At 40.7% G+C, this 13879-nt stretch overlaps 1 protein-coding gene across 3 annotated transcripts in view; it reads right to left on the bottom strand.

Moving 5' to 3' along the window:
• GMDS (GDP-mannose 4,6-dehydratase) overlaps positions 1–13879 on the bottom strand; it is a 427595-nt gene that overhangs the window by 59705 nt on the left and 354011 nt on the right. The gene's annotated exons all lie outside the window — the stretch shown is intronic.

Raw genomic sequence — 13879 nt, forward strand, 5'->3', positions numbered from 1 at the left:
TTATACTCAAAAAATGTGTCAGTACAGTTTACAGTTGCAGTCCTTTAATTTGAAACTCTAATGCAAAGAAGGAAGGGCCTAAAATTTCAGAACAGGCTTCCACTGATCCACCAAAGAGTGGGAAGTACTAATAAAAATACTGTAAAACTTTTAAAGATGGTATCCAAGGGGTTTCCAGCAAGAGGATGAGCTCCTTGGGTCTCAGGGCACTGAAAAGCTGTCTTGTTACCCAGACAGTGAACTAGGGTGGTTATGCTTGCTTCAACTTTTGAACGCAGGTGGAAATATGCATTTATGGGTCAGAATCTTAACAGATGTAATAAACAGGTTCCCACATATGTTTCTCTAAAATCTTAGCAAATATGTAATGGTGGTTATTACAATTTGCGTCTAAAAACCCTCTGCCATCATCAAGGATCTTCCTGCTCTAGCTGTGCTGCAAACGAGGACCAAAACAAGTTTTCCTGCACAAAATGTTCATAATCCAAGGCCATGCTGCACATTATTGAACTAGCTAACAACATGAAGCCATACTGCTACTGTGACAAACACAGGGGTTTGTATGAGCTAATTTACCCTGCTGCTGCTGCTACACCGAAGCCTTTCACACCCTTGTCACTAGATTGTTTCCTTTACTCAATCTAACTCATTAGGTCAAGTTGCATGCACATGCCCTCAGCACATGAAATGGAACACAAATAAATAGAGATACAGGGCAGTGTGAGGATACAACAACAACAACCAACAACAGTAGTCATCAGGATGCTCAAGAAGTCATAGCACATCACTAGTATAGTGATTTCTGAGGGCAACAAAAGAGTTTTCAGGAAGGATATGAAGGTACAAAAAGAGGAATCTGTTTGCTTTCTTTGCAGCGGTGATCAATGGGATGCTTTGTAGAAGGGGCAAAAAAGAAGCAACAAAACAGAATGTTTGCAAGCTCCCCCTCCCCAAAGCATCACCTTATTAGGCAAAATAAAAATGAATTTGGAGGATAAGAACAAACCAAAGCAAAACAATATTTGGAACGTGAGCAAATGATTTTGTCAGCATGCCTGGAACTTAGTTTTGGAGGGAGCCATCCCTATATCTATGCCTAAGGCCATGTGAATATGAAAGGCTACTTACCAACATGATATTCAATGTGATCATTTTAGTTCAGGTCCACATGAGGTCTGTCAGGCTCAAGGCCCCATGTATTCTTTTTTTTGAAGAAGCCTAAACTTGCAGCTGAAACGTACTTGATTTGACACAAAAGCAACACAGGAAAAGTCTATCAAAAAAGTATATTAGTTCTTTTCACAGTGCTAGGCTTAACTGTACAAGTGTTTCTGGAAATGTTTAATAGAACAAAAGTATGTGAAAAAAGAAAAAACTGCAGGAACAGCTGATGTAAATTTTTTTTTTTTTAAATAATCATTTTTATATTGCCTAAATCCCTAAAGTCAGTGTCTGGACTCTGTCTGGAAGCTTCCCAAAAATCACTGCTTGTCAACACCCTTTCCACAGAAATGAGTCTGTTTACCTCCACCAGTGCATTGTCAAGTCATCTCTTCACATTTGCATTACAGTTTAAATTGGTATCCTTACAGAAAGGTCTAACTCTCCCTTTCCTTATCCAGGAATCTCTCTAATGTCTAAAGCCCATGTTAAAATAATTTATATCAACAGAATGCCTTTCTTCAAAGTGCATTTCTACAGAGATAACTGTAAATGTTTAGATGGTATTATGAGAAGGTCAAAATTTTGCCGGTTGATAGCAATGAATGAAAGGGAAATTAAAAAAATTCTAACTGGATATTCATTCATTTTGAATCCTGATCCAAAACGAATATTTTCCTGTAGAGGAACTTCATATAAAGTTCCTCTGCCTCAACAATTTACTCACACCTTTTGGAAGAGAGACACAGGTGTGATACATCTGCTGGAGCGTGCTAATCTCCGGAACTGTCTTTGAGAGGTTAGACAGGATCCCTGAGAAAGCCTTCACATCACCCAGTGTTTGAGGGCATTCTCAATATATTATGTCTTGTGAAGTTTTGCTCATTGGCAACTGCAAACAGTGTCAAGCTGAGTTCTCGGTAGTTAAAAAAGACACTGGAAGACCTGAGGGACAACCCAACTTCTTCAGACTTTACAGAAAAAAAGTAGTCAGTAACAAGGGAGAACTTGATACACAAACCAAGGATGCATTCACATCTAATGCATTTAGATCTTTCTGTCTCTAGCAGTCACTGTCATTCATTGGTGTGTGGAAAATGAATTATTGATTAAATTCCTCTGACCGCTGTGTATATCCCTTCAGCAGACCCTTTCCTCTTACCTCCATAAAGGGGACAATTCTTTGCAGTCCCAGCCAAAAGCAACAGTGACTCCAGCCACGTTGTCACATTTCTAAATGGTCCCTCCCAGCTCAGAGTCCTGGTAAGTCATACCCAGATACATGAATGGCACCTGTCTGTGTTGTCGCAGTGCTGTAGCTAGACCTGCCAGTCAGTTGTCTGTATGTCAATGTACAAAATGCCCATTTGATGAACTCTGGCTGATCCTCATAAAAAACACAGCAAGTACATCAACTGCCACGTACCTGTGCACATGGATGGTTTCTACCAGAAGTTTCCCCCCAGCAACCATGGCCCTGACACCTGCTTCCTCTGAAAGCGGATCACTAGCTGAAGGAGCTGCAGGATGCAGATGTTTGCATCCAGGGTATTTGCAGTCATAGCAAGCTATGCTATCAAGGGTATCAAAGATAATTTTTCCACGCATTAGTCTGGAGTAGGAAATCCTTCACAAATCCATATTTAAGAACTTAATTAAGTCAATCATGTCTTTTTTTTAAACTCCATACAGCAGTTAAGCCAAAGTAGAACTAATTGTGGTCGCTAATACTAGAAGGCAAAAATAAGAATACTTCTTGTGAGCTTTCCAGCACAGAAACTGCCTGTCATCCATCACCAGCTCCCTTTGGCTGTTCTTCAAGTGCACATATGTCTTCACTGTTGTGAATCTCTACTGTTGTGAATAATGCACCTTCCCGTGTTTCTGTTTTTCCTCCCATGTCCACCTTGCCCTTGCATTCATTATGCCACACAGTTATTGAATTATTATAGATGTGGGTGGCTTACCTTTAGGGCTAGTCAGATTCTAATTATGCCAACTTTTTGTTTACAGTGCCTGAGCTGCCTGACTCTTTTGAGATTCACTTCATCAGTCAAGATTAATTTTGGTCTTTATTTTAAGCCTAGAAGCCATCCAGAAGGCATTTAGCAAATATGTGAAATACAGAGATAATACTGATAAGCACAGTGGGGTGGAGACAGAGGAAGAAAGGTCGGGAAAAACACCTAAATACTACCTTGGATGCTCATCTGCAAGCCCTTTCAGCCAACTGTGTGCAGGATAAAAGACTGTGGTAGCCTTATAGGATTAGCACTACAGAAGAACTGTTTAGAGTGAGGAGCAAATGTTACAACATGTGATCTGTGGTGACACTTCAGTATAAGAAGAGGCCCCAGTGGACTTTGTTTCATAGCTATGAAAACAGTGCACAGAGCAAACCTGGCCCTATCACTCACCTGAGCTCCTCCTAAAACCTCACATTTCCTCTATTTCCAATTTCACCTTCACAACCCACTTTTTAATCTACCCCAACACATGGAAACAGAAACTAGGATCAAGAGGGAAATGCTGCCAAAGATTAGAGGTTTGGAAATTTATAACTGTTATCTAAGGGAAAACTATAGCGGGAGCCAATTGCTTTAGTCAGAAGTCTTTGTTATTGTAAAGAAGCTTTAATATATGTTTTTGCTATCTAAATCAGAAGGTGGAAGTGTGGTATTTTATGGGTCAAACAGAAGAAAAAAATGAAAACAAAAGCAATTCAACTCCTAGCCACCCAATCTGGAAATTTGTAAAACTAAGGTCTGCAAAGCACTAACTTGGTAACAGCTGTAGTGAATTATAAACATGAACTTGTCACAGGTTACTGTAAAAAAACAGGCAGGCGTCCTATTTTAAAACACATTTTTTTTGTTTTCATTGTTGTTAATCCATCTTTCCCCTTACAGCTATTCAATACAAAGCATGACTGCAAAGTAGTACGAGTTCAGCAATCTGGAGGAAGGAAAAAAAAAGTGTGTTTTCAAAAATTACAGAAGAGTGTTCCAAAAAGAAAATCTGATTTAAAAACTCATTTCTGTTCAGCAGTCAAGTGGTCTGTTTTGAATTTCAATGGCTATCTGTAGCACTGAGGTTTCTGTGTCATTGCATACAGAAAAAGCTGACGAGGAATGGTGCTGTCTTACTCCATTCCTAACCACAACCCAGTAGATAAAGTCTGAAGTCACAAGTCAGCTGAGAGCTCTACCAAGACTATTAAAATGTACTGGCAAAGCTGGAAGGAAGAAATTTAAATGAGGCCAGGTTAGATGTTTCAAAGGGATGAGTGACTGATCCTGTTTTATGTTATGCCAGACAATGCTAATAGTTTAAACACTAGCTCTGTCAAGTGAGAAATAGATGTATTATCGTCTGTGAATTATTAAAATTGACTTCACCTACTCACCTTTAGACTTTTCTGGCTGAAAGGAAAAAAAAATCAAGAAAAAAAAGAAGTCTTGCAAGGGAGGCATGCACTCTTAATCTATTACTAATGTCTTCTTGAATCCTGTTAATATTTTTCATATTGTCTGCTTTGGTGAGCTCAGACGCTATATGTGAGGAATGAGCGAAAATTCCAGCTGATCCTAGGCATAAAGCTCTTTAATGTTTAAGTCTCCCCTGCCCTGCAGATAATTACTGTCTCCTCTTTCACCCATCCAGCTGGGACATCAGACAATTTGGGGAGCATCCAAGATGGGCATGAAGATCCATTTCCTGGTTCATGACAAATACTGTAGATGTTTATGCCACAGAGATAATTTTCTGGGGTTTTATTCAGCAACAAAAAAAACTTTAAAAATTTGTTTAGATCTACAAGGCTCAATTTCCCCTTCAACTCAACCATACAAGCTCTCCTTGAACACTAGGCAAGTATTAAGGATACTAAAAAATAGTTAACAATGTAAAATGTTCTTAAGTTCTGATAAGGTCAGAATCATTGCTATAGGTTTTTAGTGGAACACAAAGATGAGACAAGAAGATATGGAAGGTGGTAAAGCACTCATCACATCATCATCACAGGGTAGCAACAATAACAAAAGTCCCACCTCTTCATGCCTCCATCATGAAGTTGTTAATTTACAAATGATGATTCTAAAGGTGATAGAGGGGAAAGGTGAAGGTTTGTTTATTTTGTAAACAACCACTTCCAAAGCTCCACTTCCTTTCAACCATTTGCCCCTTTGAGAGAAACTGTAAATGGTGAAGGACAGAGATACCAGTCTGACCAAAAACTTCTTATGGATATTTTGGGGGAGACAGAAGACCTCTAGGATCAATCTAAAAAAAACCCTGACTACCCCAGAAAAGTACCCTCCTGCCCCCCAAATTAGGCTTTCCTTAGAAAACCTGAAAAGCCAATTTTGTTCTCTTTTTGGGTTTTTTTTCAGCAGAATACTTTTTGACATTTTTTTCCATAAGTACAGTTAAAACATTCCACATTTTCTAGGGGAATAAACTTCAAATAGCTAAAGAAATAAAATAAGAAAGTGAAAGAAACCTACTGTCATTTTTTGACTGTGAAACACTTGAAAAATATGAAATGAAAGCTTTTGGAGACAAACCCTGAAACCTTCCTGCTTCCTCAGAACTGGCTACCTCTTTATGCATTTCTCCTAACTGTCCATATGGCCCTTTCACACTGCCCTGGGGTGTCCCTCAGAGTGACAACTGCACTCACTCCGATAATGTCTTCAGCAGTACCAAAGTAACACTGATACATATTTTGCAGATGGTGGCATAGGATTTTGAGAGTCAGTGGCTTGAAGTACCACCTTTCAAGCAGGAAAAGTATTACGTGCCATGGCATACCCAGGCTTGAGCCAGCTATGCCCCCAGCAAACCACTGACTGAAAGACTTCATGATGAAAAGGCTGATGTCAAGGCATCTGCTGACCAAAACTCAGCAGAAGCTGCTTTTAACAATACTAAAACCATCTCATGGCTTCTCAGATGAAACACACGAACACTCTGTGGCTGTCATCTTCCTTTGTGCACCCACTCACCCATAAAATAAAATACAAACAGCTGAAGGCAGGCAAGCTTTTACGAAGGCTCGAGAAATTAGACAGGAGTCTAGCCCTTAATTCCAGATTTGCTGAAGGAAACCTCACCTCTGTCTCATATCCTCTGTATTCAAAAGCCGTTTTTATTTTCATATAAATCATGTCATCTACAGTTCTGTGCTGCCATTCTAAAACTATTGCAAGAGTTGAGTTGGCACAGCACTCTTAAAAGAAAAGGTTACAACGTGGTGGGAAATAGTCAAAATGTGAACAGTATTGTTAACATATTTCTTGACTTTTAAAATCCCATTGTAAAATAAAATAAACAGCTTCTGAAAGGGAGACAGATCTTCAGACATGCTCTCACTTTTGAATGTGAACCAGCAATCAGGTCCATAAGTGACCTCAACCACCTCTGACACCAAGGTCTTTAGAAAGCCCTGGTGGGAACAGTTTTGTGCCGAGCCACTCTGCCAGTACTCCAGTCTCACTGGGCACTCCAAAATGTGGTCTGAGCAACAGTTCAGCTCTTTTGAATGTCTGATCTTGTGTAGGAAATGGGGAATAGGCTGAGGTGGTGGAGACCTTTGGCAGGAGGGAGTACTTGGCAGTTGTGACAAATGTGTCTTTGGTGCTGCCTGAGTCTCGAATTCTGTCATGGTTTTTGCCTGCTCCAGGCTTTCTCCCACCTCCCTTCAGAGGCTTTGCCTTTTCCACCACATCTGCTGGAGCACAGGGAGTGTTTGTATGGGGCAGGCATAGGACAGCAGTGATAAGAAAACAAGGGATGGTCCAAATGAGGGTAAGATGACAGAGATAACAAGGGGAAGGAGGAGGCCAAATGGCAAGCCAAGAGAAAGGGGAGGCAACGGCATAAAAGGTGAGATAAAGAGAGACTCTGTGCATGAATAAACATGAATAAGTGAAGAGGTGGTGGTAAGACCCCCCACTGCCAGGAAAGCAAGAGAAGAATTACGGGCAGGAAACATCACTGCAGGAGCAGTTGAATAAAACTACAAACTGCATGAACTTGATCTAATCCCTTCTTGCCTGCAAAGCCACCCTAAGACAACCTGGCTAAAGAAACTGTCTTGAGCTATCTCAGCATCTCTGCTCCCAAGTACTGTGCTCAGGTATGATGGGGCAGGTAAACAAGAAGAATCAGCTGGCACCTCCTGAGTTCCCACAAACTTCTGGGCTGGCCATCTCAGTTCCCATCACAGATGAATTGCTTTGCTTCATATTAAGATGCAGCAATGCACGTAAGCACACTCTTAGCTCCGAGTATGGAAACTGTCCCTATTAACTATTCATGCCCTTGAAGTGAAGCACTTGCTTGGATGCTTGGCTGAATCAGGGCCTAATTAAGGAGGTAAACAGACTTCTATCCTCGTTCACCTCTCCCTCAGCCTTAATCCTCTAGTCACCTAGGTTTAATTTACAAATCTGTTTTCAGGAGTTGAGCCTGGATCTGTCACATCCAAGATTGCCACTAATTGCTATGTGTCAACAGCATTTAGAAAAATGAGCAATGAATTAAAACTACCAACCCTTCTGCCTGGATGACAGCTTTATCTTTACACACTAGGTTTTCAATGGGGTTGCAATCTCTTTTACCCACCTAGAGTGGAAAATTGCATTGCCCAAAGTCAGTCAGAGATTTCTTCAGCTAGGCTGAACTTTTCTGAAGAAAAACTACTCATCTTGTAAATGAACATATGGTGCAACACCCAGGGTGAAAAAGCATTCCAACTCAGACCCCAGGAGGTAAGGACACCCTCTTCCTCTGGCTAGTCAGATAGTTGTGGTATTAGGGGATCAGAAAGCAGACTCAGAGAGACAGGCTGATGTTCTCAGGAAGATCAATGGTGATGTGAAGGTCACAGATGACACATGGCTGGTTTCAAAACATCAGGAATGACAGCAGGGAAAGAGGTGGTGAAGGAGGAAGGGGAACTGAGCCAGCTGTAGAAGTTGCCAGAGAAATATTTTGTTGGAGGCACAGCAGAGGAGGAGCAGGATGACGCAAAGAGAAGCAAACGAGTAAAGCACAGCACATGAGGACTGCAAACAGTGGTGTCCAGAGGGATTCCTTTACTGGATGTGCCTGTCTAATACTGATGTAATGAGCTAGTTATGAAGCAAAAAGTCAGAAATGTGTGTGGGAGTGTTGGAGGGGCACATATTAGGTATCTGCTCCCATAAGAAAGGAGGTAAGCTAGGGCTCCTGCTAAGAGTCTGTTAAGAGGATTAAACAAGACGTAGAGCAAGACTGAACATGAGCCTGATGAATCTTTTCAGGTTTGGTGACATATTGAGAGGAAAATTGGATAGCAAAAATAATCTTCCTATCATCTAAGGAACAACTAAGATGAACAAAATCAGGGTGAGATAAAAAAGTAGAAAACTACCTGTGGAGGAACAGTTGTGTCTACAAGGAATGGCAGCAGAGAACGCCATCAGGCTCTCCTCCTAACTTTGCTGCCGCCTCATGATCTCACTTGAGTAGCATGATCAGTCTGCTCTGCCATACATGTGTTTCAGAAGCAGAAATGCAGTGATACTATTTTTTTTAAAACCTTTTCCACATGCTTGTTGAGAAACATTTAAAATATGTTAAGTGCTCAGTGCCTTGCAGATGCTATACAGAGACAAATTACTACTAATTATTTTACCTTGTTAAATGTATGTTTTCAGAGCTACCTCTGAAATGCCTGATATGTAAGGTGTTAACTAAAACAAACAGACAAACAAAAATCTACTGCAGGTTTTATTAGCAGGAGGGGCAAATAAAAGGAAGAGGGTGGTAAAACAATGCAGAGATAATCAGTTTGAAGTAAGGAAAGATATAAACATTTTGACCATCTGCTGACACAGCAACAAAGTCAGCTTGGAGTAGAATTAAGGACAACAGAAGTAATCATTTACCAAGGCAGTAGTTTTCAGATGTTAAATGTACATTTTCAGAATAAGGAGGAAAAAAAACCAGATAAGAGAGACTGTCAGAATTATGACAACTTCCAACTCCTTTACCTGGCTGCTAGTGAGGAAAATAGACAGGAAAATAATCTGAAGATTATTCTTCCTTGAATGCTCCCATTTCATTTTCATGGGTATTAATACAGGCCACATATTGACACTGATGAGCAAAAAGATCCTTGAGGAAGGGAAGCACGTGTTTCCTTGTGCAGACATCTGAACAGCTTGCAGTCACAGGAGGTTCTGAACTTAAGAGTAGGAAATGAAGCTTGTATGAAAACTAAAGTGGAAGTGTGGGGCATTTAGGGTTTTGTGATCATGGTTTCATTATACTCTAAATGCTCTTTAGGGCAGGAACACTTAGAGGAGTTCAGAAATGTTTTTGACTTTAAGAAAGCTGACTTTGGGAGAATGTGATATGCCCCAAGGAATTTTTACTGGAATCCTATGAAACATAGGAAACATAGAGCTGAATTTTTAAAAAACATCTGAAGAGACTGAAATTTAAAGCCATCCTGCTTAAATCCAAGGAGGAAAAAGGGCAACTGAGGCCAAATGCAGTTACGTAAAAATGTAAAGTTTGGTGTAAGCAACACATAGAAGACTTGGGAAATTTCTTATATATTTATATATGTAGATTTTGAGATACAACAAACAATCTTTTGAAAAGTAAACAACCTGGTAAGGAGGGATGCAGAACTTCTTAGGAGTTAGAAACAACAGTTTTAAAGAAATAATTGCAGGAGGATGAAGTATCTTTTGACACCACCATGAATTTTTTCTCCAAACCATTACATGGAGTTTCATTTATATCAGTGCTAGAAAGGACTGAGAGAAAAATATGTAATTGCTTAAGGCATATAACAAAAGGAAGAAGTTAGCAAGTTAGCATGCCCTTTTTTCTTTGAAGAAGAATAATAAGAGGCCAGATGACTGCTTAAGTATTAGCATCACATTGTGACAGAGTTTCCAGGGCTTGCTTAAAGGAAGGATATTTGCATTGATGTATGTACATCCTCAGAGTTACATCCATGCCAGCCCATAACAAATGTGATGCACGAATACAACCTGCAGTTCCTATCCTAGGCAAGCTGTAGGACAACTGCAGAAAGAGGTGGGAGGGGGAAGAATTCCCTGTAACGCAGAGAATTAGATTCAGAGAAAAAACATTTACATATGGTTGAAAGGTTTCTTTTTATTTCCCTTTTAGAAAGTAACATAAACTCCTGAGATATATATACATCTTAAGTTCTGTGATGACACGACAGACCAGTGAGATCTGGAGTTAATCTTCATTGTTGCAGGAAAGGGCAATGAAATGAAGCAAACTCCTATAGAACTGTTAGCTTAATATCTGCCATGCAAAAATAAGAGGCAATTTTACTCAAACACCTTAATGGTCCTAATTTGATCAGAAGCAGTTGTGCAATTCTTGGAGGGAAATTTCTGCATACAAATTAACAGTAATATCTTGCTGAAAGATAAGAAAATTAAAGACAGGCCCTAATTCTCTAAAAATTACCCAACTTCAGGGGTTGAGAGACCTGATGTATCCAACATCCTGTGCTGCAGGGCTGCTTGTTTCCAACTGACTGAGGTGGCTCATTGAATTTCGGTTTTAACTTTTAAAAGAAATTTAAAATTAATTTTAACATTTTTGTGAATGCCAAATAGATCATTTAAATCCAAGTATGGACTAATTTGCCTGCCTATAATATGAACATTCTGATTGTAACAAAAGTAGAAAAGACTAGTGAGATCATTTCTGAGGTATCTACATTTTTACAGGTGAGTAAACTGTAGTGGAAACTTGTCTTTACATGCCTAGGGCAGCAAATGAGTATAAAATATGACCTTACTAGCCATGTGCTAAAAAAGCCTGCAAAATGCATGAAAGCATCTTTCATAGTGTATCAAGTTCAGTATGACAAGCAAACTTGTCACGAAGCTCCTGTGAAAACTCCTGATTTTAAGAAAGGCAGAAGTAATAATTTTTCCCCAATCCTTGCAGCAGGTTAGAGTCTCCAAATACAATTAAGAAGGGTCAGAAAAGATGCTGATAGGAATTCAATATAAGCTGAAAGAAATGATACCGATAGGTTTGTAGTTGGCAAGATGCAAGGAGGGAAGGAGAGAGACAGGCATTAGAAGCATTAAGCAGAAACAATTCCCAAGGACAGTAAATATCAGGGGGCCCCAAAGCAGTCAAAAGCAGAGTGAAGAGATTTAGAGTCAAGGCATTCAAAGGGTCTACTTAGTTTGACCAGAAGACAGTCTCACATTTCAAGGTTTCTTCTTCAGTACAGCTAAGCTTTTCAATGGGAGGCCTTGACCCCAGGGATCACTAACTGAAGAAAACAAATGTGTTTTCAAATGAATGTATTGGCACTGTCAGAACTGACTGTACACAAGATTAAATTATATTTATTTTCACTTTCCAGAATACCATGTTAAATTTTAGAGACACAGACAGACAGAAATGTTTCCAAATAAGACATGAAAATCTGAGCATCAGATTTTCTGTGTCAGCCAGGATTCAACAGCAGAATTCCTGTTAACTGATCTGGCTAAGCCTCCTTCCAAAACGTCAACCTGAGGCTTTCTTGCCTTCAGCGGTCTTGGTGAGGGTGGCGGGAAGGGACACGTGTCGTCAGTTCATTTCAGTTCTCTCATTGGTTTTTCTCACTTTGTCACAATGGATTGGATTTTGGTCTGGCATTTTGGAATTGCACAGATGTGTTTCCCTGACTGAAACAAACAGAAGTTTGCCTGCCTTTGATAAGGAATGGAAATAAAATCAAAATTAAAAAAAAGTGAAAGTGATTCTGGATACCCATCCCGAGATGGTCTAAAAAGGAAACTTTGATTACTGGAAGTGGATGTCACATCCCTTCACAGAGGAGTTTGCTCACAAATCATCTGCATATTCCCTACTACAAAGGTACTTCAAAACCCATTTTGTGATTCTACCTTGATCATGCTTGAGCAGCTTCACAGCCTTCTTGGGTTCCACAGGAACCAAATAGGGACTATGTTAAACACCAGGCAAGATGGGGGCAGTGGAAGAGAGAGAGGGAGCCCAAGGCAAGGTGGCCCAGATAATTTCAGATGAGCACTAGATGTCTATCTGAGTTTATACGCAGTGCTATTTCAAGGTCACGTTCCACTCTGTATTTGAATACATCCTTATACTCATGTATGGACTCACTAGCAATTGCACGAGCATTTCTGAGGGACCTGTGCTTATGCACTGTCCCAAAATGGACAAGAGCATAGTGAGCTGAATTTAAAATAAAGAAATTGTGTTACCAAGAGGAGATCAATAAGGACAGAGAGGAGACCCTGGACACCACTATCCCAGTAGAAAATGTCTGAGCACATGAATAAGGGGGAACTACAGCAAGGGCTTCAGAATAGCTACATATTACACATGAATTTTGAGGAGTGAATATGTACTTGTTAGTAAGAGGCATGACAAAGCAGGAAAGTGGGTCTCACAAAGCACAGATCTGTTGGGTCAAGTGTCCTTTTCCTGTTTGGCAAGTCCTTTTGTCTCTGTGTCCTCCTTATCATCCTGACACCTTACCAAAGCACAGAATGATGGACAGCTCTTAATGACTTCCTAGTGTTTGATTCTGATACGCAGGCCCAGCCCTATTTTGCATAACATGAAAGTCTCTGTTCCCCTCTGAATTTCCACTTTAGAACCCACGTCCACTTCCACACACACAGCTACCCACTCCCACCCTGCAATCTGTGTCAAGACAAACGTGCTGTCATCACACCTTGCTTGAATCAGGTAGCTGAAGCCAGCACTTCTGAACGGACAGACTGACAGCTGATGCTGCATCAGCAGCCGGTGGGGCTCATATTACCCTCCCTAGGAGACAACATCCTCTCCTGGGCACACCCACTCCCACATCGCACAACTGGGGCTATTGTTCCCTGTGTCCAGAAACCAGGCTTTGTCCTGTGTCATTTCTGTGTGTTGCCACCATCCTGCTTGGAAATATTGTTGGGTTTTTTTTTCCTCTCCTAGCATGCTCATTAGGCAACTTGAGCACAGGGGTTAGTCACTTGGTCCTGCCAGCAGCATGTGCTGGTTGCGCACCCCTAGCAGACTTCACTGAGGCATTCCTGGGAGTAAAGAGGTGTTCTGCAAATCAGCATTTACTGAGTGGGACCCTGCAAAACACCTGAGAAAACAAAGTGCACATGCACTTCTAAAATGGGCACTTTGTGGTACCCATAGTTACAAAGATCTAAGATGAACAGGGGATACTCATTGGAGGGAGTTGAAGCACTGTCATGAAGGCATAGAAGGAGGTACTTTAAAAATCAAGATTATTAGTGCCCACCTTCCTCTGCTTTCCCTTCTTGCAGCTGGAGGAGAGATGACTACATGCCCATTCAAGACCAGAAGGAACAATAAGTTGGTTTACACTTTGTTTTGTTTCCCATAAGGTGATGTTTCAACCCCCTAAGCATCCCCTCTCCCATTCAGAGAGGGTGACTGAAGCAGAGTAGCATCTCTGTGTCACAGCAAACATGCTCCTCCTGGGCAGTGCTGCCTGCCTGCCTGCCTGCTTGTTCCCAGGTAGCTGGCTGTGAGGGGGCCAACAAGCAGGCTAATTTAGAGCTCTAAAAGCTGGCAGCAGGAGCACAATTAAGCATTTCTCACAGACTGTTGGCCAAATGCAGCAATTTATTGGCTGAGTGATTGGATTATTCAT

This window comes from Strix uralensis, chromosome 1 (assembly GCF_047716275.1).
Source record: "Strix uralensis isolate ZFMK-TIS-50842 chromosome 1, bStrUra1, whole genome shotgun sequence".
Classification (NCBI taxonomy): Eukaryota; Metazoa; Chordata; class Aves; order Strigiformes; family Strigidae; genus Strix; species Strix uralensis.